We start from the raw sequence: 23,903 nt of genomic DNA, 5'->3' as shown, positions 1-23,903 counted from the left end.
ACTGGGTCTACCACATTCAGCTCAGGTAGCAGAGCTTGTGGCACTAAGGAGAGCGTGTGAGTTGGCGGAAGGAAAATCTGCCAATATCTACACTGACTCCAGATATGCGTTTGGGGTGGTGCATGATTTCAGTGCCCTATGGCGTTTGAGAAATTTTATGACAGCAGCAGGCACACCAATTGCACACGCACATCACATTAAACGACTATTGACTGCAATCCAGCTACCCAAGACCGTAGCTGTCATTAAATGTAAGGCTCACACCTGTGAGGACGACCCAGTATCATTGGGTAACAATAGGGCTGACGAAGCTGCCGAATGGGCAGCAGGGTTAAAGTATAATCAAATGAATAGTGTGATGTTATTTGAAACTGTTGATGCACAGAAGCTGGTTGAAATGCAGGAAGTATGTACCTTACAGGAAAAGGCGAGCTGGAGATCCAAGGCATGTGAGCAAGAGTCCTCTGGGCTGTGGAGAAGTGGACAAGGGAAGCCAGTAGCCACTAAGGCGTACTATCCTAGCTTGGCTGAAGCAGCACACGGTCTAACTCACCTGGGCAAACAGGGTATGTGCAAATTAGTGAAAGCATACTGGTATGCACCTGGCTTCTCTTCCCAAGCAGAGAAAAGAGCAATGTCCTGTTTGACCTGCTTAAGGAAGAATATAGGAAAAACAATAGCTACAGCACCATCTCATATCCCTCCAGCAGACGGACCTTTCCAGGTTATACAGATTGATTTCATCCAGTTACCACCTTGCAGGAATTTGAAGTATGTATTGGTTTGTACAGATGTGTTCTCTAATTGGGTCGAGGCATATCCAGCTGCAACTAATACTGCTGCATTTACTGCTAAGAAGATAGTTCAGGAATTTGTGTGTAGGTATGGTATCCCTAGAGTAATTGAAAGCGATAGGGGTACCCATTTCACCGGAGATGTCTTTCAAAGTATGTGCAAGTTAATGGGTATTAATAGTAAGCTTCACACCCCATATCGACCACAGGCCAGTGCCAAGGTGGAGAGGGTGAATGGTACTACTAAGAATAAATTAAGTAAAGTCATGGCTGAGACTGGATTGGGATGGCCAGAAGCCTTGCCTCTTGTACTCCATAGTATCAGGACCACTCCTAGATCCCCTCTTAATTTATCCCCATTTGAAATATTGTTTGGGAAGCAACCTCATGTAATTGTAAGCCCTCAGGAAGATTTAAAATGTAACAATGAGGTTACAGTGAGGTACCTTATAAAAATGAGTAAGCAGCTCAAACAACAGCAACAGAAACTGAAATTGCTATCACCAGATATGCCTGAAATGAACTGTCATGATGTTGAACCTGGAGAGTATGTAATGATTCAAAACTATTTACGGTCAGGTTGCTTGACTGATCGCTGGGAAGGACCGTACCAAGTGCTACTGACAAGTACAACATCTGTGAAAGTAGCTGAGAGAGACACCTGGGTCCATTCCAGCCACTGTAAGAAAGTCAATGATCCAAAGGAGATCAAGGGCGGAGGAGAGACAGAAAACGTGGACCTGTCTATTGAAAGCCTGTTCCGTGAAAGCTATTAACTGTATCAGTAGCTCCTGAACGAGGCTGGTAAGACCGTGGGTCTGGTAATGGAGTTTCAAATTGTGACTGCTGTTTATCCTTCCAGGGTTCATCTCATGCTCTTTTGCTTCGGGGTGTCCTGGTTCTGTGCTGGTGGTCAAAGAATGGAGAAAGAGGTCGATAACGACATCAGTGGAATGGAGTTGGGAGATGGAGATCTACTAACACAAGGGCGGTACCTGACCAATCCTAATACTTTTATTGTTGATAACCCTGATAGCTTGGAAACTCAGAGACAATGTGAAGGTTTATCATCTGAGGACTTGTGTATTTGTAGAATGTTTGGGTCCCTAGTTGATGAGAGATGTATTCAACGTTGCCAACCTGGGTATAAGCAGTATTGGGGTGGACATCCTTTAGAGGATTATGATACCATGGTGGGTCGTTTCCTTAACCAGCACAATGTAGGGTTAGTGCCATTCCCCCTAAATGTCACAGAGATCTTGGGGTTACAAAAAGGAAAAATACTGGATGGGAAATTCTTGATGTCCAAACCACCACACTTTAGACTTCGTCAATACCAAGTGGATAAATCCCTGTTATGTTTTAACACCACTAACTTCAAGAGACCAGGAAGTTGGGAAGTAACAGGGAATAATCAGACGATGACTTTCTCCTTAAGAGCAGATAATGAGCCATTAAATTTTGAATTGTTACGCTCAATTAGATCAAGTGGGAGACACTTCCGGTATAGATACACACGTGATGACACCCAGGATATGGTTGGTAGTGTACCAGAAGGGTATTGCACTCAAGTTATACAGCCAGAATCTTGTTTTAACCAGATGGGAGAACCTGGGATATGAACATTTGCTAGGGAAATGTGTTCCATGATAATGATACATTCTATCCCATACGTCCTCCCTGACGATGTGTATTTTATATGTGGTAGAAAAGCGTACAAGTGGCTCTCCCCGTGTTCCAGTGGTTTGTGTTATCTAGGAAAAGTACTTCCTGAGATCATGACTGTTGCACATCGTGAAATGATCGGTATTCACAAGAACGTACCTTCCCCATATCTTCATACACAGTATGAACACAGGAACAAAAGGAATATGGTTCCTGGTGAAGTGCATAGAGCCACTCAGATGATTAGTGAAACGACTGGCTTTCAATTCCTAGTTGCACTTGATCCCACCAGGATCGCTCAGAGGTCATTACATTTTAAATACATACAAAAGCTTGCCAAATTGATAGATAATATCACCGAGCTATACGATGATTCATTTAGATATACTGGAAAGGAGTTACAAGCGTACAAGAAAGAACTGGTCCAACATAGATTAGTGCTAAATTATTTAACAGCTGTCACTGGAGGGTATTGCGTAACCCTGGCCTCCCAGTTTGGTGTTAAGTGTTGCACCTACATCACTAATAGCACTAGTGACCCCAAGGAGGTGATAGACCGGAAGATGGACGAAATTCTGCAGCTGAAATGGGAATTTCGTAAGAACCATAATGCTTCAGTGGCTGAAGTAGAGGAACAGGTAGAAGAGTGGTCCTCTTGGTTGAACCCTGTTAAATGGTTCTCGGGTCTAGGAGAATGGGTTCAAGGACTAATTGCAAGCGTAGGAAAACTCCTGATCCTAGTATTAGTAGTCATCTTATTAATTGTCATGTGTGTTAGATGTGTTCCTGTGGTTATGAAATGTGGGAAAGGTATTTCTAAAGGTAACAGGGAAACTGAAATAATGATGGTAGTTACCCATGATGCTGTGAACACTAATGTAAGTAATACCCTACATTATAACCCTGAATTAGAGAGTACGATCTAATGATTACTTGCATATTGCCATGTATGATAAAGTATTGTCAGTGCTTCTTTAGGACACCCTAGTTCAAATGTAGTCTCCATTTTTCCCTCACTCGACCTTCATAGGCTTGATGAGTTCCCACATCCTGACAATGGTCTCGTATATGATTCGCTGAGTGCGTATGAGGGCTGTTTTACCGCACCTGGAGATGCACTACTAACGATTTAAATGACCACACGGAGTCATATCGTTAAGAACATTGAACAATACTTTATAATACAGTGTCCGCCTGAAATAAGATCCGAATGGTAGTAGAAGCCCCATAAGAACGCGTACCTTGTGATAATGTGATTTGGATTTGTTTAGCAGTGCATAAAAATGTTATTAATGCTATTTCAAAACATCTTAAAATGAAGTCTCTCAGTTTAGATTAAGGCATTTATCCCCTGTTTACAATATAATATTTTTGTGCGTTGGAAACACAAACTCTTGAGTGTGACTACGTTATTTATGTTAGTAAATTGGCGATATATGTGTTCCTCTAAGTCAACCAATCTCTCTCTCTTCAGTAACGTCATTTTAGATTCGTTATTACCAACTCAGAACTAGACCCTACTGTATGTGCCATTCACCTGTTCTTTTGAGGAGAGTAGATTCAGGGAAAATCCTTATCTATGTAAACCCTGCACCTGCTGGAGAAGATCGAGGATATTTCCCACTTTACAGTAAAAGTGATGGCAAAGGATGTAGAGGAAGCGTGGAGCCTTTGTGGAGCTCAACGAGTCTACAAGACGGTGATTTCACAAAGTGCAAGAAAATCTGGCCATGCCACCATTACAGCACAGGGAGATTGGACATCAAGGGCAGTGAATGCATGGTTGTTGCTACCATTAGGCATACCTACGGGGCACTTAAAACACTCAATGAGTGACATAATATCACTCATCCAATGATTTGAATGCGTTGCCTCCACAAGCTGTTAGATCTCCATGCTAGTGTGTGGTGCTTGGATATGACATCATAGTCTAGTATCATGGGTGTTCTGCTTCCATTTGGGGGTGGGGGCTGGGGGGGAGGTGCTTGCCCTAGTGTGAGCAGGTGCCATAAAGCAGTGTTTCCCAACTGCAGTCCTCGGAGATCTCTAATACAGCCTGTTTTCCAGATCTCTTAGTTGGTGCACAGGTGTACTCATTTCCGGCTGACACATTTTAAAAGATCCATAGGCGGTGCTAATTATTTCACTTGTGATACTGTGAGAGCTATAAAGCATGTACTGTTAGAGGTAGAAAATTATGCAATACTGTAGTGAAAAACCACTACACTTCCTGGTGCTGATATTATATTAATAGTATAATTGAATACCACCAGCTCCAAGTAAGAGGTCTAGTTGGGACCTTGGTGTATACAGAAAAAAACTAAAAAAGTAAAAAAAAAGCACTGTTAGAGGTCCCTGAGGACAGGAGTTGGGAAACACTGCCATACAGGATACACCCAGGGCACACTCTGGCCTAGTGAACTTCACTAGATCTCTACAGGTGGGAGCCACTGTGGAGACCTCCACAGCCAGTCTAGAAATTTGAGGAGATTTGGGACCCTATTTCTCCAGATTATCAACTGACATCTATGAGGAATTTGGATGATGAGTGGATAGATTTCCCGCCCATCAAGTATCTACCATAGTTACTTAGTTGAATGTCTGGTGTGTCACTGCACCCAGGAAGATTGAGTTGTGAGGGGATGCCAAAATTAAATGGAGTTACAGAACCCACAGAAACTCCAAGACATGGGATAATGACATGGAGGTGTTTTCATCCTGCTACAGATGCCTATTCAAAAGTAAAAAAGCAGATAAAATGATGTGGGGTGTTGTGTCAAAACACAGGGTTTCCACTAACATGCAGTCCTAGATAATGTGTTTGACAGAGATGAAGCCCACTGGAACATCTGGGTCTGTGAGGTAATAGTGGATCAAGGAAAATATCTTCCATGATTGGAGACAGAACACTACAATGGGGAAATATGGATTTGCTTTCCTAACCATAACGTTACTTATGGGTTGGCATAACTCTTGGCCAGGCTACTCTCTCCATAGTGTGTTGTGATGAAAGGTTTTGGCTTAACATTCATATGGCTAACATACATTTATTTTGTTTTCATGTTTGTTGTGGTTGTTTTTTTAGGAAGTTGGGATCCAGTTCTGACTGGACCCAGGATTACCAGGACCGGCCCTGGTTATGGGGACTATCCTTGACATTACTGTGCTTCCTGGTGGATGGCCCCTTGCATTGTGCCAGCCTCCTCAGCAGCAGTTGGAGACGTGACTAAAATGTTTGCATTCAGCCTTGCCCAAATCCGAACATGCTTGGATCTGGAGCAAGAAAACTCCCAAGATATACTCCGTATATTCAACTCAGCATCAGGCAGGTTTGGGGAAGGGGGGGCCTAAAGTCTATTCATGAAATGTGGGTGCTATTGATTTAATGTCAGTGGAGGGGGGGGGTTTAGGGACAATTTAAATCTGAACAATGGGCACGAAGTGCAGGCATTCCAACAAAATTTCTGGTACATCGCAATCACAAACATCGTTATTTTTTATAGATCCTGTAAAGACAAAGTATAATTTTATTACCAATAGGTCACCACCGCATTCTCCTAACAAATAAAAGACTTAACCTATCCGCCAATTCATTTGTAACAAATGGGGGTAATACTCCTGGGCGGGATATCATAATAAACGATGTCCCTAATCATAATGATTCCCGTTGAGCGATTCTTTCTCTTGTTTATAAGTGTTTTTGATTTGTGTGCACACCTCTAGGCCTAGATGGTGCCCACCACAGTGTTGGATGATCAAGCAAATTTAGAAAATGGTGTTATAAGGCATTATAGATTACTTTTGTCATCTTCGAAAAAGTGGTTGCAAGTTGTAATATTGCTCACTCATGGTTTCTTTATTATTGTTTTATTATACATGTTCGAATGTTCTTCTCTCAAGTTCTGGAATCGGAGGGTGGATGCTAACCTACCTGGAGGGTGAGTAGCCATGCCATCTCAGTTATATACCCCTTATGATCCTCCTCCCCCTAAGCCGTTGCATATAGTCTTTTGGAATGTTGGTGGATTGAACACTCCGATAAAATATGCAGGAGGGTGGTGACTCACTTAAAATGCTTAACCCCAACTATGGAATTCCTACAGGAGACTCACTGGATCTCCACTGCAGAAAACTCATTACGAACCCCATGGATGGGTTTCTATATATCTGCCCCTTACCGAAGGAAAGTGAGGGGGGCCGATATACTCTTTCATAAAGATATCCCAGTATCTATTTTAGCACAAACAATTGACCCTGAAGGCAGATATATTATAAATGGCTATTGAACTATATCATGTCAAATATACTTTGGTGAATGTTCATGCCCCCAAATCAAATACTCATTTATTTGTTCAGGACTTTGGACACATACGCCAGAGCAGGACTAATCACTCACTAACCAAATGATACATCAAGCGGGCACTAATACTACTATATGTTTTCCTCAGGACATTTGCTCAGTCCTAGAGGTTATCATTTGCAAGTAAATATTTTCTTTCTTTGCCCATATACACTCAGGAAGTTTTTAATAAGCCTGTACCTGTTAGGAGTACATATATGAACAACCTGGGGAAGTATACATAGGTCACTTATCATTTTCTAAAAAAAATTTTTTGTCACATCTCATTGATCTGAATGGAATTTAATTGTCTCATTGATTTGTATGCAATTTTTCTGATTAGGGTTTTTTTTCAACCTTTGCAAACCTCAGAACTTTTGTTTTAAATCCTCGAGGTTACCTTTAGAAAGTATATGCTTTCCTTCTTTGCTTATATACATCAAGTTAATGTTTTATAAGCCTATATATGTTGATGTACAGATATGAACACCTAGGGGAAGCATACAGAGGTCATCTTAACATTGTTTTGGTTACATCTCATTGATTTGTATGGAACTTAATTGTTTCATTGACGTGTATGTAATTGATCTGTTTATGGGATTGGTGACCTTGTGAAAATTTGAGTCATTATTACCAATCATTGAGTTCAGTATTTTCATTAGTATTTCCTTGGTTATCTTAACAAAGGTCTTTTCAGATGTGTAGAAGGACAACGAATTATTACATCTTTTCATTGTCCATAACTATATTTCTTAATGATATTTCGACTGCTTAATAATATGATATTTTTTGATTAACATTGAATGTTCAAAATCATTGTGGGTATCTATGACCTTTCCCTATTATTTGATTGAAGAAATGGTTATTTTAGTAAATACAAGCGGGAAGGTGTCAGATTGACAAATTTTCGCCTTTATTTAGAATTACAGTATTATTAAGAGGAGATACATCCAATAATATAATTTTAAATCATTTGGATGTGTACTGACTGTACTGATATTATTTTCTTTTTGTTATGTGTTTGTGATCGCGGGGGTAAATCTCTAATATATTACCTCTTTTTAATCAATTGTATCTAATAAAAGTTTAATATTATGTCCTTATTACTTCTTGATAATCATCTTTAGTAAATTTTCCAAGAGTGCACCAGGAAAAGACCCCTTTTTTGTTCTGCTTCTTTGCAAACTTTATTATTGTGGTATTCACAAAAATTACCTGGTAGCACCGCCAACCTAGAGTCTTACAAATATTGTAAAAGTTAAGACCATGACGTTGGTTTCTGTATTATTACTTTAATTATCTCTTTATGTTACTATTTTGTATATCCAATGTTATTAGTGCGGACTTCATCAATTTTTGCTAAATCCTGTCAGTTTAGCCCTGTCTCATCCATATATGAACCCAACCGATCGCATCTGGCGATTCCCTGAGTACCTGGCTCAGTCTGAGGATTTTAAAGCTTATCTAACCTACCACTGGATGAATTATATTGATAACAACAGAATACTGGGATCGCTCTATTCTTTATTGGGATGCATCCAAAGCGGTCATGAGAGACCACATTATTAGCTATGTATCCCGCAAAAAGAAAAGGCTAAAGCTGAATACATGGCACTTAGATCAGCACTGTCAGATTCATTTCAATTGTATACTGTAAATCCAACAGAAGACACGTTGACCGCCTATAAACAGGTAAAACAACTGCTGGAAACTTTTCTGGCAACTCAAGCAAAACACTCCCTTGATTATACTAAAAATAAATATTACTGTTGGGGAACTAAGGTCGGTAAACTTCTAGCTGTTATGTCTAAGCCACCCAGAAAGCGTCATGTAATTATTAACTTAAAACATCCATCCACTGAGGCGATTTTAGCTAAGTCCCGAGATATTGCAGCTCAATTTCAGATGTACTTTGAAACTTTTTATGGTTCCTCCCCAATCAATTGACCAGATAGTCCAGGAGACTCTGTTTAATGAGGCCGCTTTACCACGACTCACTAACGAAGGGAAGCGTTAGCAGGCGCTATCACATTATAAGAAATTAATATGGTGATATCATGCCTCTATCTGTAAATTACTATCGTATTCTGCAGTCTCATAAAGCTCTTTCATTGCTGGAACTATACAAAGCGATATACAGTACGAGACTAAATCTCTTTCAATGAAGCATATATGACCCTTATACCTAAACCAGGTAAAGATCCTAGCCTACTTTCATCTTATAGGCCAATTAGTTTACTGAATGTAGACTTCAAATTATTATTAGGGCTATGCATCTCCAAAATATTCTCCCTTCAATTCTAACAGAACACCAACTAGTTTCGTACAAGGTCAACATGCAGTAAAGGCTATACGAACGGTAGTAGCTGCAGTGGTAGCATCTCAAAACGCTCCAAGTTATCAGAATCTGCTCCTGAGTCTAGATGCCAATAAGGCATTCGACATGGTGCTATGGCAGCATCTTTTTAAAGTATTGGGAGAACTGGGCTTTGATACAGAATTCACTGATCTCATACGTTATTTTTATCATGACCCATCCACATGTCTATTAATAAATGGAATCATAAGACCTCGATTCACGCTGTAGAAGGGCACTTGGCAGGGTTGTTCTCTCTCCCCTCTTTTATCCAATATGGCTTTAGATCTTTTATTAAGAATACTCCAAAATTGGACATCCTTTCATGGCATAAAAATCAGACGCCGGGAGATAAAGTTGTCAGCATTCGCAGATGATATTCTTTTGTATATGGCCAACACTAGACAGTCCCTTTCCATGATCCCCGAAAAGATAGCCCTATTTGGTTCCATCTCTGGGTTTAGTATCAATCTGGACAAATCTACAGCCATGCTGCTTTATGGAAGAACTATAAGACCCCACTGGGTCCCTTACAATGGGCTGGGGCTAGTATACCATACCTAAAGATAGTTTTACCTTGTCACAAGATGGTGGCAATTCCACATCTATTATATCCGCTTCAATCACTTCCGGTAATTTTGACTAAAACTGATGTACACAAATTAATACCTTATTCCGTAATTTATTTGGAGGGGGGGGGTCGTGCTCGTTTAGCCTTACGGAAACCTAAGTCTAATGGGGGTGTTAATATCCTGGATATTTTCACTCACAATCACGCTGCCCTTTTGAGACATCTTCGTGACTGGCTTCATAAAACCTCCACGTATACTAACACTTTCTTTGAACAGGGCTTTCTGGGTAATGTAGATTTAGTGTGTTTCCTTCACCAAGCTGACCAGGAAGTCACAGATGTTGTAAAAAATAATCCGCTTTGTGGACAGTTAGGAAAATTTGGCATATTGTACGTAATTGGGTTGGTCTTAAATCATACCATACCCTACGCCTACCTCTCATTCAAAATCCCAACTTTTTGGATGGCATGGCTGCTCATTCCTTTACAATATGGAGACTGGCTGGGATCAATAATATCAGGTCATTGGTATATCTATTGACAACAAACGCCCTTCAACTTACAAGAATTATCTTCAAAATATGCGGTACTAAATCCATATCCCCTGGCGTTCCTACAGGTCCACTTCTATATCACTCATGTTCTCGGCCACTTTTCAGAAAGAGATTGGGAAAATTCATTGGACATACTTTTGATACAACCAGCACCAAATTACAAAACCATATCAGTACATTGGACTTTCTTAAGTGACATCTTAGATCAGGCATGTCAAACTCAAAATACCAAACGGGCCGAATATTCAAGGTCTATGAGTGTGTGCACCGCAACAACAAGAAAAGGCTTCTATGCAATTTTTAAAGGTTTATTATTAATAAAAACCACTGCAGTGCCCCCTGTAGTAGTGCCCCTTATGCAATTCCACCCTGTATTAGAGCCCCCCCTGAATTTGTACCCATTATGCAATGCCCCTTATGCAGTGCCATAGTAGTGCCCATTATGCAGTGCCCCAGTAATGCCCCTTATGTTGTTCCCCAGTAATGTCTCTAGTAGTGCCCCCAGTAATGCCCCTTATGCAGAGCCCCTAGTAATGTCCCTAGTAGTGCCCATTATGCAGTGCCCCAGTAATGCCTCTAGAAGTGCACCTTATCCAGGGCCACTAGTAATGCCCCTTATGTTGTGCCCACAGTAATGTCCTTAGTAGTGCCCCTTATGCAGAGCCCCCAGTAATGCCCCTTATGTTGTGCTCCTAGTAATGCCCCTTATATTGTGCCTCCAGTAATGCCCCTTTATGCAGAGCCTCCAGTAATGCCCCTTTATGCAGAGCCCCCAGTAATGCCATTAGTTGTGCCCCCAGTAATGCCCCTTATGTAGAGCCCCCAGTAATGCTCCTTATGTTGTGCCCCCAGTAGTGCCCCCTCTCAGTATAGAACAGGCCCCACTCACCTGTCTGTGCAGTACTTACCTTTCTTCACGACGGCCGCTGGGCACTGCTCCAGTCCACGCCATCCCGCGTAGACGCTGCAACTGACTGGATCTAATTAGATCCAGAGCGGCAGACGCAGGCTCCGCTCGCCGTGGGCGGCGCAGGTGACGTCATGACGTCACCCGTGAGCTGCATCACTGGGAACGTTGGCCTCTGAAGCGATCAGAGGCTTCTGATCGCTTTAGAGACCACTGTTGCCAGCCAGTGAAGTAAACACTGCCCGACTGGAGCTCCGATCGTGGCAGAGGTGTGGGCCACATATTATATATATGTGAGCCCACACTCTGAGGCCACAGAAGATGTTTGTAAGAGCCGCATGTTTGACATGCCTGTCTTAGATCATTCCAAGATCAAAGGAGGTATGTCTAAGTGGCTTACTCATTTTCCTTTTTTAACTATGGGTACATTGGAAAAATCTGTTATTTTTTCTAGAAAAGTTCTACTGGCTAGCATGTATACGGGGCTTTTCCTGAACCTATATCATAACCCATACTTATCTCCACTTAGATGATTTCAAATGTGAAATGCAGATAATCATCGCTGCCCCAGATGCCACCAAGAGGAGGCAGACACCTATCACGGCTCCTGGGCTTGTCCCATTGTCCAAAATTTTGGTCACCTAATCCGTAGGTATGCTGAGGCCAAACTGGTACCTTTGTTCCCTTTAATCCAGAATGGGCAATCTTAGGGATTTTTGACCCAGGTCAGCATATGACTTTGGAGAGTAAAAAGCTCTAATTAGCTTTAAGCGCCGCAGGCAGGAAAACAATATTGCAAGGCTGGTTGGATAGTACCCCACCCCAAATGTCCTTATTTCTGAATAAAATCCATTTTCTATTTAGGATGGATTCAGTAGACACACTTCTACATAAAGTAAAACAGATGGAACGCTTCTTTACACAGTGGGAACCTTACACTGATAGTCTCCCACTGACTACCAGACAACAGATTCATCATAGTCTTAAGAATACTACCTGGTACTTCACTAAATTGGCAGTATGAGACTCGCATTTCTCCTTAAATGAATACTAAGGATTTGTCTGGTGTCTCCCTCCAGAACTTACGGAACCATTATAAGTTAATGTTAAAATAATCACTACAATTTTGATATTCATTATCACTCCCAAAATCCATTATCAGTACTACTTCCAGGATGAACTCTCACTGCACTATCACTCCCAGCATTCACCATAACTGCACTACTACTCCCAGAATCCAGTAACATTGTCCTATAGGTACAAACACAAACTGACACGTGTCCAAATGTCAGTGCTTTACATAAATATAACATATTATCTCTATGTATTGTGCAGTGATCACTGGAAGACTCTCTGTAGGGTGCAAATGTCACTAGAAGGCTCTCTGTATTGTGCAGAGGTCAATGGAAGGCACTCTGTTGTGCAGTGATCACTAGAAGATTCTCTCTATTTTGTAGGGCTCACTGGAAGGACCTCTGTTGTACAGATGTCACTGGAAGGTTCTCTATAATGTACAGGGGTCACTGGTAGGCCCTTTTGTTTTGTGAGAATGTAATGGGTAAATAAGTCGACTTCCTTGCACATTCATAGCGTGCGGACGGAGTTGAGATTTCTCTTTCTGGGGCTGGTGTATGTCCCGATACTAATGATGACGCAAGCGCACAGATATTTAGTATACAAAGGCGGATTCTTGCACTGGCATAAACTAATATGCAGGCTTCCACGGCTACACATGCGTCTGACTCAGAATCAGCCCCTGGATAGTTAACTTTATATATATCATTATCACAATACATTTCTTAATATTGTTATTATGGCTGAATTTATTGGGAGCTATGTTCACCTCCACATTGTTCTGCTCTTAAAGGGGGAGCTGCATTCACCTAACAGAAAGCATGCAGCATTAACAATCGTTTTGAAGGTAGGTGTTGAAAGATGACATACAGATGTTCACATACATCTATCCTCCGTGCGCTACAAGTTGCGTTACACATAACACATGAGCACCGTGTGACTCGGTAGTGCCAAGCATCTTTTCATGCAACTTTTTCCCTTACATTGGGCCTTATTCGCAAGGTGATGCATATGCAACTCGTAGCTTATGCTGATTAAAATGATATGTGGCATGACTACGGTTATATCTGCATGCAAAATTCTATATTACTGTATCAGCGGCTGTGACACTGTAATGTAGCATTTCAAATGCAGACACACCCGCAGTTACACACAGAATAAAGGCATGCCACATATCATTTAAATCAGCATAAGCTGCTTGTGTGTCCTAGTCGCATCTCTTTGTAAATAAGACACATTTTAAGTGAAAAAGTTGCACGAAAATATGCTCGGCGCTAACGAGTCGTGCCACTAGAAGGGCTGTTTAACGCACAAGGAGGCTAGATGTATATGGACACATCTGTACAATAGCACTGTCTAAAGTGACATCAATTCCCTATGCATGATGGCCACCCTCTCTGCTGTGGAGTGGTGGCACGCAGATTGGCATGAGGTCACTTTGAGGAAGGTGTAAATAAACACTGATTATCGCTTCCGATTGGCTGATTGCAGATTCACCTCCGAATTGAATATATGTTTTTTTGCATTGATCGAGCATATATTATACTAGCTGGGATACCCGGCGTTGCCCTGGTTGAAGACGGGACCCTGAAGTACACCTTCAGCTTTATTTGTTTACGTTGTCCTCGCCTATAAACCCATTCCATTGATCCTGAAAAGGACTCCACTGTTTCCTAACAAGCTTGTAAACAGTGGCGTAACTACCGTTGGTGCAAGGGATGCGGATGCTATGGTGCTGCCTGATTGCCTCGCGACCGGTGGTGCTGGAGGCCCGGCCACAAATCCACACCTGCTGGCTGCTGATGGCACACAAGGGGAGGCGAGAGGATGCTGGAGGGAGACAGGGAGGTGAGTTGCTGGGGGGGCATAATGTGTAAGGGGCATTACTGTGTGGCAAAATTTTATGAGGGGCATTACTGTGTGGCATAATGTGTAAGGTGCACTACTATTGTGTGGAATAATATGTTATATGAAGCACTACTACTATGTGGCATATTCTGTAAAGGGCATTACTGTGTGGTATAATGTGCAAGGGGCATTACTGTGTAGTGTAAGGGGCATTACTATGTGGCATAATGTATAAGGGGCACTATTACTGCATGGCATAATATGTTTAAGGGGTACTACTGTGTGACATAACCTGAATGGGCTCTGTGCGGGGGCAAATGTATGTGTTTTTTTTACCTCTCGGATGGCCCTTTTAAGGGCTTGCTATGTGACCCACGAAGTTCTAGTTATGCCCTTGCATGGTCACTTTAAAAAGGACGTATAGAGGGCCAAAGCGCTGTATGAGAGCAACTGGTAAATGGGGTGTCAGCCCCTAGGTAACTCTAGACAAAAAAGAAGAATGGGATACCAGCGCTAGAGCATATCACTAAGTTGAAATAATAATAGTTAGGGTGGACTGTTCCTTAAAAAGAATATGTATATTTATTACATCAAATTAAACAGTAATCATCTAAAAAAGGACATATATCACTATCAGTTAAAATAAACCAATGGGATATAAAATAGATTGTATAGGACATCCACATAAGGAACAGTTAAGTCTCAATGATAATCAGTCTAACTCGTTGGTATCAATAAGACTCATATAGGCAGCACAATGTTACAGGATCCAAGTGGAGTTAAGAGTGGTATGTCCAAGTGGCAAACATAAAAAGTGCGCTCAATGCGTTTCGCTGGGTGTGTTTGAAGTTCAGCTTCCTCAGGAGCATATCTGAGGAAGCTGGACTGCAAACACACCCAGCTTGGATCTACACCTGTGACTCTGGACTGAATTATACCAGTTATTGGCAGCAATAAAGAGCATCCAGAGGATCAACATCAGCCCACATCTCTGCGGTAAACACTGCTAAGGACTTATCGAACTTTACTATCCCTGAACTGGTAACATTGTGCTACCTATATGAGTCTTATTGATACCAAGGAGTAAGACTGATTATCATTGAGACTTAACAGTTTCTTATGTGGATGTCCTATACGATCTATTTTATATCCCATTGGTTTATTTGAACTGATATTGATATATGTCCTTTTTTAGATCATTACTGTTTAATTTGTTGTAATATATATATATATTCTTTTTAAGGAACCGTCCACCCTATTATTATTTTAACTTAGTGATATGCTCTAGCGCTGGTATCCCATTCTACTTTAAAAAGGACGAATATTAGATTTAATATGAACTTGCATGAGTCATACAGTTTGATATTTAGTTAAAAGGATACTTTTGTAACGTTCACACAGGTTTTTTGGCAGACTGTCAATTTCCACTTGAGCCAGCCCCGGAACCTGTGTAATTTAAGAGTGCCCCTATTTGTAGGGATTGTGTGACAGTGTGTGGCCCTGACAGAGGGGGTCATTCAGACCCGCTCGCGAGCAAAGGACGCTCGCAAGCGGGTCGATGTTGCCCCACTGCGCATGCGCACGACCGAGGGAGCTCCGTCGTGCGCATGCGCGAGACCCGGATAGCGACGGGCTCTCCGTCGCTCCGGGTCTCGCACCAAAGGGGGCGCGCTGTCGATGTTGATTGACAGCACGCCCCCTTTGGTGGGCGTGCCGGGGGCGTGGCTGCCAGACGGAGGCGTTCCCATGGGAACGCCTACCGTCTGAAGCCGGCCCCACTGACATCACTAGTGATGTCAGTGGGAGTGATGTTGGCTCTGATAGAGCCAAAATCACTCCTGGGCCTGCGGCAGTGAGACCCTACTGCAGGGTCTCGTCGCAAGCCCGATGGTCGCGATGGTCACAGACCATCGCGACCATCTTTTTGGCCGCTCGCATATGCTGTGGGTGGTCACCCACAGCTATGCGAGCGGCCTGGAGGCCGCTCCATTTTCAGGTAGGAGGGCCCTGATTCAGAGCGAGCGCCATACAAATAGTTGCGGCTGTGTTCGCCACGGTGTGCCATGCCGCATGCTGCATTCGCACTGTGCAATACTATGGAGTCGCAGGTGTGAATGCATCACTTGTACCCATTTGAGGGTGCGCAACCTGCACCATGCGTGGTGCGATTGCCACACAAGCGGCAAATATGCAAGAGGACATATCTGTAGATGATTTTTTGTTATATTGTTTATTTCTACATGAGAAGAAGGGTTACACCTGGCGCTTCAAAAGACTTCTGTTACATTTTATTTATATCTAACAGTGAATGAGTCTTTTGCTATCAAAATAAAGGGCTAAATTTACTAAGTGGCGGTTATGGTGTCATTTAGAAACTGCCGTCAATTGACGCTGGTTTCAATGACAATTTTACAGCATTTACAAAAGGTCGGTTTTGATATCTTAACTTAAACCCCTATTGATCCACGGCGGTTTCTAAAAGACAATCTGTCGTGGTGTGTTATATTTGATGGTGGTTTCTATTGAAACCACTGTGTTTTCGAAGGCATTCAATTGAGAGTCATTTCCTGGGGCTTTCTAATTGGTGTGTGAAAACCCTGTCAATTGACATTAGCACAAGATGCATAAATAGGCTATCCACTTCCTCTTTCACTTTGAGGTTTGTAAAAAAGATTCAGAGGAGGGACAGATACTGTAGATATTGTTATAGAGAGCAGAGATTTAATAGTGGAGTCTGCTGAGTTTTGTTTTTTGTATTAATAACTATAAAAATATTTTTTTTCAAAACTGTTCCCAAGATTGTAGATTTATTTTGAATTATCACATTATGTAAATAATAGATATTTAATCTTGATTTTACATTTTTTTATACTGAATCAGGTTGATCAGGTTATTTGCATAATTTGATATATTTTTATTTTAATTCTTGCAATACACAATAGCCTGTTAAGTGGTTAAATAGAACAAAGACTGCACAGATCATATTGATCTATACAGTGCTTCTCTGACACTCACCTGCCACAGGCAGGTCTATTGTTTGGGCGGATATGGCGGCATTTTTCAAAACCCCTGCTTTATAAATCCAGGGTTTCTAGTCTATTCTATTCCTTCTATGGTCTTAAGCATCAATGGTGCTTTGATATTGAATTCTGTTCTATTCTATTCTAAAGTGTGCTTTCACTGCGGTTTTGGCCTTAGTAAATAGACGGATACCAAAACCGCTGCCACACCCCCAGGATTTAGAACCTGCTGCTTTGTAAATTTTGCCCAAAATGTTTTATAACCTATATATATTATAAGTGTTTCAGACGTGTTTCATATGCATAAAAGCATATACTACTGGTGCAGTCCTGCATGATTCTTGAAAATTTTGTGACTTTGCCTACGCACACAACTGTGTTTTTACTGACTGCATTTTAATGCAAATGCATTCAAACTCAGAATCAGCCACTTTATATTGGAAAAAGTGGGGCGGCATAAAACAAGGATAATTTTGCCTTCTAAGGTGGGATACACCATTGGCAATATGTTGGACGATATGTCGCTATGAGGCAAATTGGAACAACATATCGTGTACATCGCATAATATGTACACTCAATCGTGCATTTACCTGCGTCATTCATCGCATCTTCTCATCTGAAGTGCTGCACATCAGATAGGAAGATGTCATGAACAATGTAGACCACATGGCTCAGTGTGTACACTCAACTGAAAGACCACAATATATATTGGTCCAATCTTTCCTCTGAATACATCACCTGAACTGCCAGTTGTCAACATGATGATTGCATAATGTGCACAGGAGAAAAGAGTAATTGGATAAATTGCTCCGACATGATATATTGTGCTTTCGGAATATTACACAGTTTCTGTATGTGTGTTCTGGGGTGGAGGGGAATTGGAACGACCATCGTGTCTTTTGGACGTCGTTCTGATGTATATACAGCCACTTGTGAAGATCATTTGGATCATTTATAAACTATCCTGTACTTTTCTACAAGAAACTGGTGAGGATGTGATGATGTGTCAGTCTGTTTAAAGACACTTTGCTAATTGGCTAATTGTCCTACAAGGATTAGCCATTCCAAAACCAATAGAATAACCATATTTTCTTACGTATATGGCTGGTAATATATTTTATATGGGTTGGGTACAGGATGCTGGCGCTAGGGAACCTGGTGGTCAGTATCACGACGCCAGCATCCCGACATGGTTAATATACCGACAGCTGTTGGTAAGTATTTCAACCCTTCCCCTACCCTTAACCTAACCCTCCCTCCCGCACCCTAAATCTAACCTTCCCCCCATGTGCCTAAACCTAACCCTACCCCCCCAGTGCCTAAACCTAACCTTCCCCCCTAGTGACTAAACCTAACCTTCCCCCCATGTGCCTAAACCTAACCTTCCCCCCTAGCGCCTAAACCTAACCTTCCCCCCTAGTGACTAAACCTACCTTCCCCCCATATGCCTAAACCTAACCTCCCCCCTAGTGCCATAAACCTAACCTTCCCCCCTAGTGCCTAAACCTAACCTTCCCCCCTAGTGCCTAAACCTAACCCTACCCCCCAGTGCCTAAACCTAGCCTTCCCCCCTAGTTCCTAAACCTAACCCTACCCCCCAGTGCCTAAACCTAGCCTTCCCCCCTAGTTCCTAAACCTAACCTTCCCCACTAGAGCCTAAACCTAACCTTCCCCCCATGTGCCTAAACCTACCTTCCCCCCATATGCCTAAACCTAACCTCCCCCCTAGTGCCTAAACCTAACCTTCCCCCCTAGTGCCTAAACCTAACCTTCCCCCCTAGTGCCTAAACCTAACCCTACCCCCCAGTGCCTAAACCTAAACTTCCCCCCTAGTGCCTAAACCTAACCCTACCCCCCAGTGCCTAAACCTAGCCTTCCCCCCTAGTTCCTAAACCTAACCTTCCCCACTAGAGCCTAAACCTAACCTTCCCCCCATGTGCCTAAACCTAACCCTACTCCCCCAGTCCTAATCCTTTCACCCTAGTACCTAACCCTAACCCCTTTGAGCCTAACCTCTTACCCTCCACCTAACTCCACTACTTATCATCGGGATTCCGGCGCCGGCATTCTGAGACCTGGCATCCCGCAAGCCGGGATATAAACTTATATCCCTTTTATATCTCTATTTTCTTACATATAAGGCTGGTAATATATTTTATATCCCTATTTTTTAACATATATGGCTGGTATATATATTTTATATCCCTATTTTCTTACATATATGGCTGGTAATATATTTTATATCCCTATTTTCTTACATATACAGTATGGCTGGAGGATGTTGTGTTATTTAGCATTCTTGCAGTCTGCATTTTACGTGCTTTCTCTCACATCCCATATACTGCAGAAGAGCAGTTCATTTCTACTACCCAACACTAAGTAGCTAGCACTGATCCTTGCCTAAGCTTCACAGCATGCTTTATTTTTCCACTTTCTACTTCAATTTGCCTGATAGTTGCTAGGTTACATTAATAAGAGTAGACATGGCTCGTGCATTGCAGAAAATTCAGATAGAAATGACAAAATATGTCCATATGCCTTTTAAAATCTGGTAGGCAAGGACAGAAGGAAAACTGTTGCCCCACAGTAAATTGAAAATGTTAATCTACTGCATTCTATAATGTCTTATTTTACCTGTCAGACAGGAGCAGCAATCACAACCCATTACTTTTGAGTGACAGAAATAAATATCAAAGGAGACTTTACCAAAGTAATGTGAAAGCACTTCTGCCTCCCTCACAGAGGTACTGTTCTGCAAAACTCTCACTAAAAACATGATGAAAAAAAAATATCAAAAAACCCCTGCACCTATACATAATATTGATGGCAAACTGTGCAGTCATTTTATATTTTTATTGTAACATTATGTTGGTTTTCAGATGTTGTGAATTCTGGAACTGCTGATAGCTGGCTACTTCTATGTTAAAAATCAAAGAGCCAAAATTGAACACAGGACAGCACGTCTCACTGAACTGCAAACCATTTCAGGTGTCACACTATATATTGAGGTGATCCAGAGGAATGTATGGGACTATGCGTTGTTATGGTATACAACAGCCATTGCAGGTGTGTCTTAAGAGAGGAGGGGGCCCGTGTGCATTCCCCGTCAGGGGCCCACTGCTCTCACCCCGGCGGCCGCCGCCTGACGCGGCTGGCCGGCCACCGCATCATCAGTAGACTCTGGGCACTAGAGGGTGCCCAGAGTCTACTGCGCATGTGCAGATTGCCAGGGAAATGGCGTGGCCGACATTTTCCTAGCGATTTCCTCACAGTGCATGCGTAAACGCCAGAAAAATGGCCGCGGCAGCCATTTTCCAGTGTTTTGAGCAGCGCTGAGAGACCCTGACGCGGTTTTAAATAATATGGAGCAGAGTGTGCGGTGCGGGCCCCCCCTGGACCCATGTACACCGCACACCCTGCATTTATTATAGATACGCCCCTGAGCCATTGATGAGATTCTGATCAGCTGTGGATTTCTCTATCTCATGCTGGGCACACTGGCCAATACATTGGCCGATCAATTGATAGGCCAATATATCGTAACCCCGTCGGCCAATGTGTACAGACTGTGCTGCACAGACGATTAATAGATATGTCTGCAGTCTGTCCATTGGTAAGTGTGTACGGGCGATAAGGGGCGCCGAGAAGGGGGGGGGGGAGCGGCACCTCTCCCCCTCCCTTCTAGGTCACAGCAGCCCAGCACACGCTGCTGTGTTCTGGGCTGCACTCTGAGACTGTCCGAGGCTGTTAAAGCAGCAGCCGGAGCAGTCTCCTATGCCAAAGTGGGGGAGCGATCACGCTGATCGCGCCCCCATTGGCTGTGTGCTGGGCTGAGGGGCTCACAGCACCCCCCTCCCCAGTGCGCAGCGCCGCAAATTAATGTTTCCTTTTTTTTCTGAAAGGGACGTGGCCACGCCTGGCGTGGTTAGGCCACACCCCCTATCCGCACCCAAGTCGTCCCGACCTGCTGCAGCATGCAGATGATGGTCGTTCAGTGTGTATGAACGACCATCATCTGCAGATATATCTGCAGATCACTCGATCTGCAGATATATATTGCTATAGTGTGTACCCACCTTTAGTACGGCTGTGATGACATCTGGAGGTGTATTTACTAAAGATAGATTTTGGATTCTGTTCGATTTGCCATTCGATTTTGGTTCGATTTCCATTCGATTTTGATACTGGAGATTTACAAAAGCCAAAATCGAATGTCAAATCAAACAGAAAAAAAGGAATTTCACTCAAAATCTAATATAGGGAAAACATCAATGTTTTCCAACAGTCAAATATAGGATCCCTTCATTTACTAACATTCGAGAGAGAGTCGATTTGAGCTTCTAAACACCATTCTTTTGGCTGGAAATTGAATGTGATGCCTTTAAGAGTTCCCGAAAGGATGTGGCTGGAGGTGCCCCGTGCCCCCCCCCCTAGTTGCTGCCCTGGCATAGCATAGCCTTGAGTAGACATTATTCCTACAGCCAGACTGCCCCACATGCTTTCGGGTGCACCCGCCGTCAGTGTCCTCCAGGCCGGCGCTGCAGGGAGGCTCCAAACCGGACGCCCGTCTCCTTCCCTGCAGTGCTATGGTAGGGTAGCGACTAGATCCCCTTCGCCGGAAGGACCTTTTCGACGTCAGACGGTGGGAGGAGCTGAGGGCGGGTCCAAAGGCAGTGGCACCATGGCAGGAGTCTGAGTGACAGAGCGTCTGTGGCTCTGTGGTGTATGGCTAGTGGCCAGGTGGAAGCGGGACTCCAGCGGGGGAGTATGCGGCAGCAGTAGTGGGACCCCAGAGAGGAGGATGCTGCAACAGAGCATCGGGAACCCAGGAGTGGATGCAGCCAGTGACTGTACGGCTGGCTGACAGTAAGGAGCTTGGGCTGCCTGGCAGTGGGGTGGAGGGATGCTGTAAGAGGAGCTTGGTCTGCCTGGCAGTGGGGTGGAAGGGGGCTATGGCTGGCAGTGGGTACTATATCTGTCTGGCAGTGGGGTGGAGGGATGCTGTAAGAGGAGCTTGGTCTGCCTGGCAGTGGGGTGGAGGAGTTCTAGGGCTGGCAAGGGGGTAGAGGGGTACTATATCTGCCTGGCAGTGGGGCGAAGGGGTGGTTTCTTAGTTTCCCTTCACCATAAGGACCAGGTCCTTACGGCGAAGGGGAAATATGCTCAACCACTGCGGTAGCCGGAGGCTGGAGTTCTCTCCTGAACACAGGCACTATGGGAGAGACGTCATGGCGTCTCTCCCATAGTTCCGAGGAGCAGCCGAGCAGACCGGGCGGTGACGGACGCAGGAGCGGAGTTTAAGGTAAGTATTGTTTTTTTTTTTTGTCTAAGCAGCACTACAGGGGGATTACTATATGGGCACTACTACAGGGGTATTGCTATAGGTGAACTGCTGAAGGGGGCATTACTATAGTAGCACTGCTGCAGGGGGCATTTCTATGGGGGAATTACCAGGGGAAGCGCCAAATTACTGTCTTGCCCCGGGTGACAAAAATCCTAGTTTCAGCCCTGGCTATGCTGTGCACCTACCTGCGGTATCAGGGGGGTAACTAGCTCTAGCCCTACAGTAAAGGTGCACACAGGCCCCCCCTTATGGTCAGTCAACAGGGAACAAAAATATATATATATATGTATATATATAGAAGCATGAAGGTGCAGCACTCCCCTCTCAATAAATCAAGCAGAGACCAAAGGATCAATAGAACGTTTCAGTACTTTTAGTACTATCTTCAACCATATCATATGGTTGAAGGTAGTACTAAAAGTACTGAAACGTTCTATTGATCCTTTGGTCTCTGCTTGATTTATTGAGAGGGGAGTGCTGCACCTTCATGCTTCTATTTATCCCTATGTGAGGGCACCCCTGCAGGATTTGGTTTATTAACTGGAGTGCCGGACCTGGAGACTTTATGTATATATATATATATATATATATATATATATATTTTATTATGAGTATATATACATGTCTACAGCATATATATATATATATATATATATATATATATACACACACAGTATATATATGTAAGATGAGTATATTATATTTATGAAGAAATTATAAATCACTTTTCTAGAGTGTGCACAAATATTTCCAATTGTGTCCCCTGTTAATTAGTGTGCATGTGATACATTTAGCCCAATAGGAAGTAATGAGAAAGTTGGGATAGATTTTGCATTCAATTTTAATGGGGATTTGAGGTTCGATTTGGAAGGAATTTGGTAAACTGAACACAAAATGCCTTCTTAAAATCCACCAAAATCGAATTCGATTTGAAAATCGAATGCAAAATCGAATATTAGTAAATGAGGGATTTGTGAAGGGATTTTGCAGTTCGATTTAAAATTTGATTTCAGTCGATTCATAAGATCGAATACTCAATCGAACTTTAGTAAATTTACCCCCTGGAGCCTTGAATGTGGGTTTATTCACTGTACACTCAAATCACAATACTGGAGATTTTCAGAGACTCTGGGCCTATTTCAGACCTGCTCGTGAGCGCTTGCAAGTGGGTCAATGTTAGCCCAGTGCGCATGCGCACGACGGAGGCGGCTCCGTCGTGCGCATGCGCGAGACCCGGATAGCGACGGGCAAGCCGTCGCTATGGGTCTCGCTACAAAGGGGGCGTGCTGTCGATGGTGAGTGACAGCACGCCCCCTTTGGTGGGCGTGCCGGGGGTGTGGCTGCCCAGACGGAGGTGTTCCCAAGTGATGTCAGTGGGAATGCTCTCGGCTCTGATAGAGCCGAAAGCACTCCAGGGCTTGCGGCAACGA

The 23,903-nt window shown here is 43.1% G+C and overlaps 1 protein-coding gene and 1 pseudogene across 6 annotated transcripts in view; one reads left to right on the top strand and one right to left on the bottom strand.

Moving 5' to 3' along the window:
• SYTL5 (synaptotagmin like 5) overlaps positions 1 to 23,903 on the bottom strand; it is a 297,226-nt gene that overhangs the window by 31,841 nt on the left and 241,482 nt on the right. The window lies entirely within an intron of this gene.
• Positions 1,619 to 11,831, top strand: LOC148539308 (uncharacterized; annotated as a pseudogene).

Source organism: Taudactylus pleione, unplaced genomic scaffold (genome assembly GCF_031769625.1).
Source record: "Taudactylus pleione unplaced genomic scaffold, aTauple2 ptg000026l, whole genome shotgun sequence".
Classification (NCBI taxonomy): Eukaryota; Metazoa; Chordata; class Amphibia; order Anura; family Myobatrachidae; genus Taudactylus; species Taudactylus pleione.
This window is presented reverse-complemented; position numbering and strand designations above follow the sequence as displayed.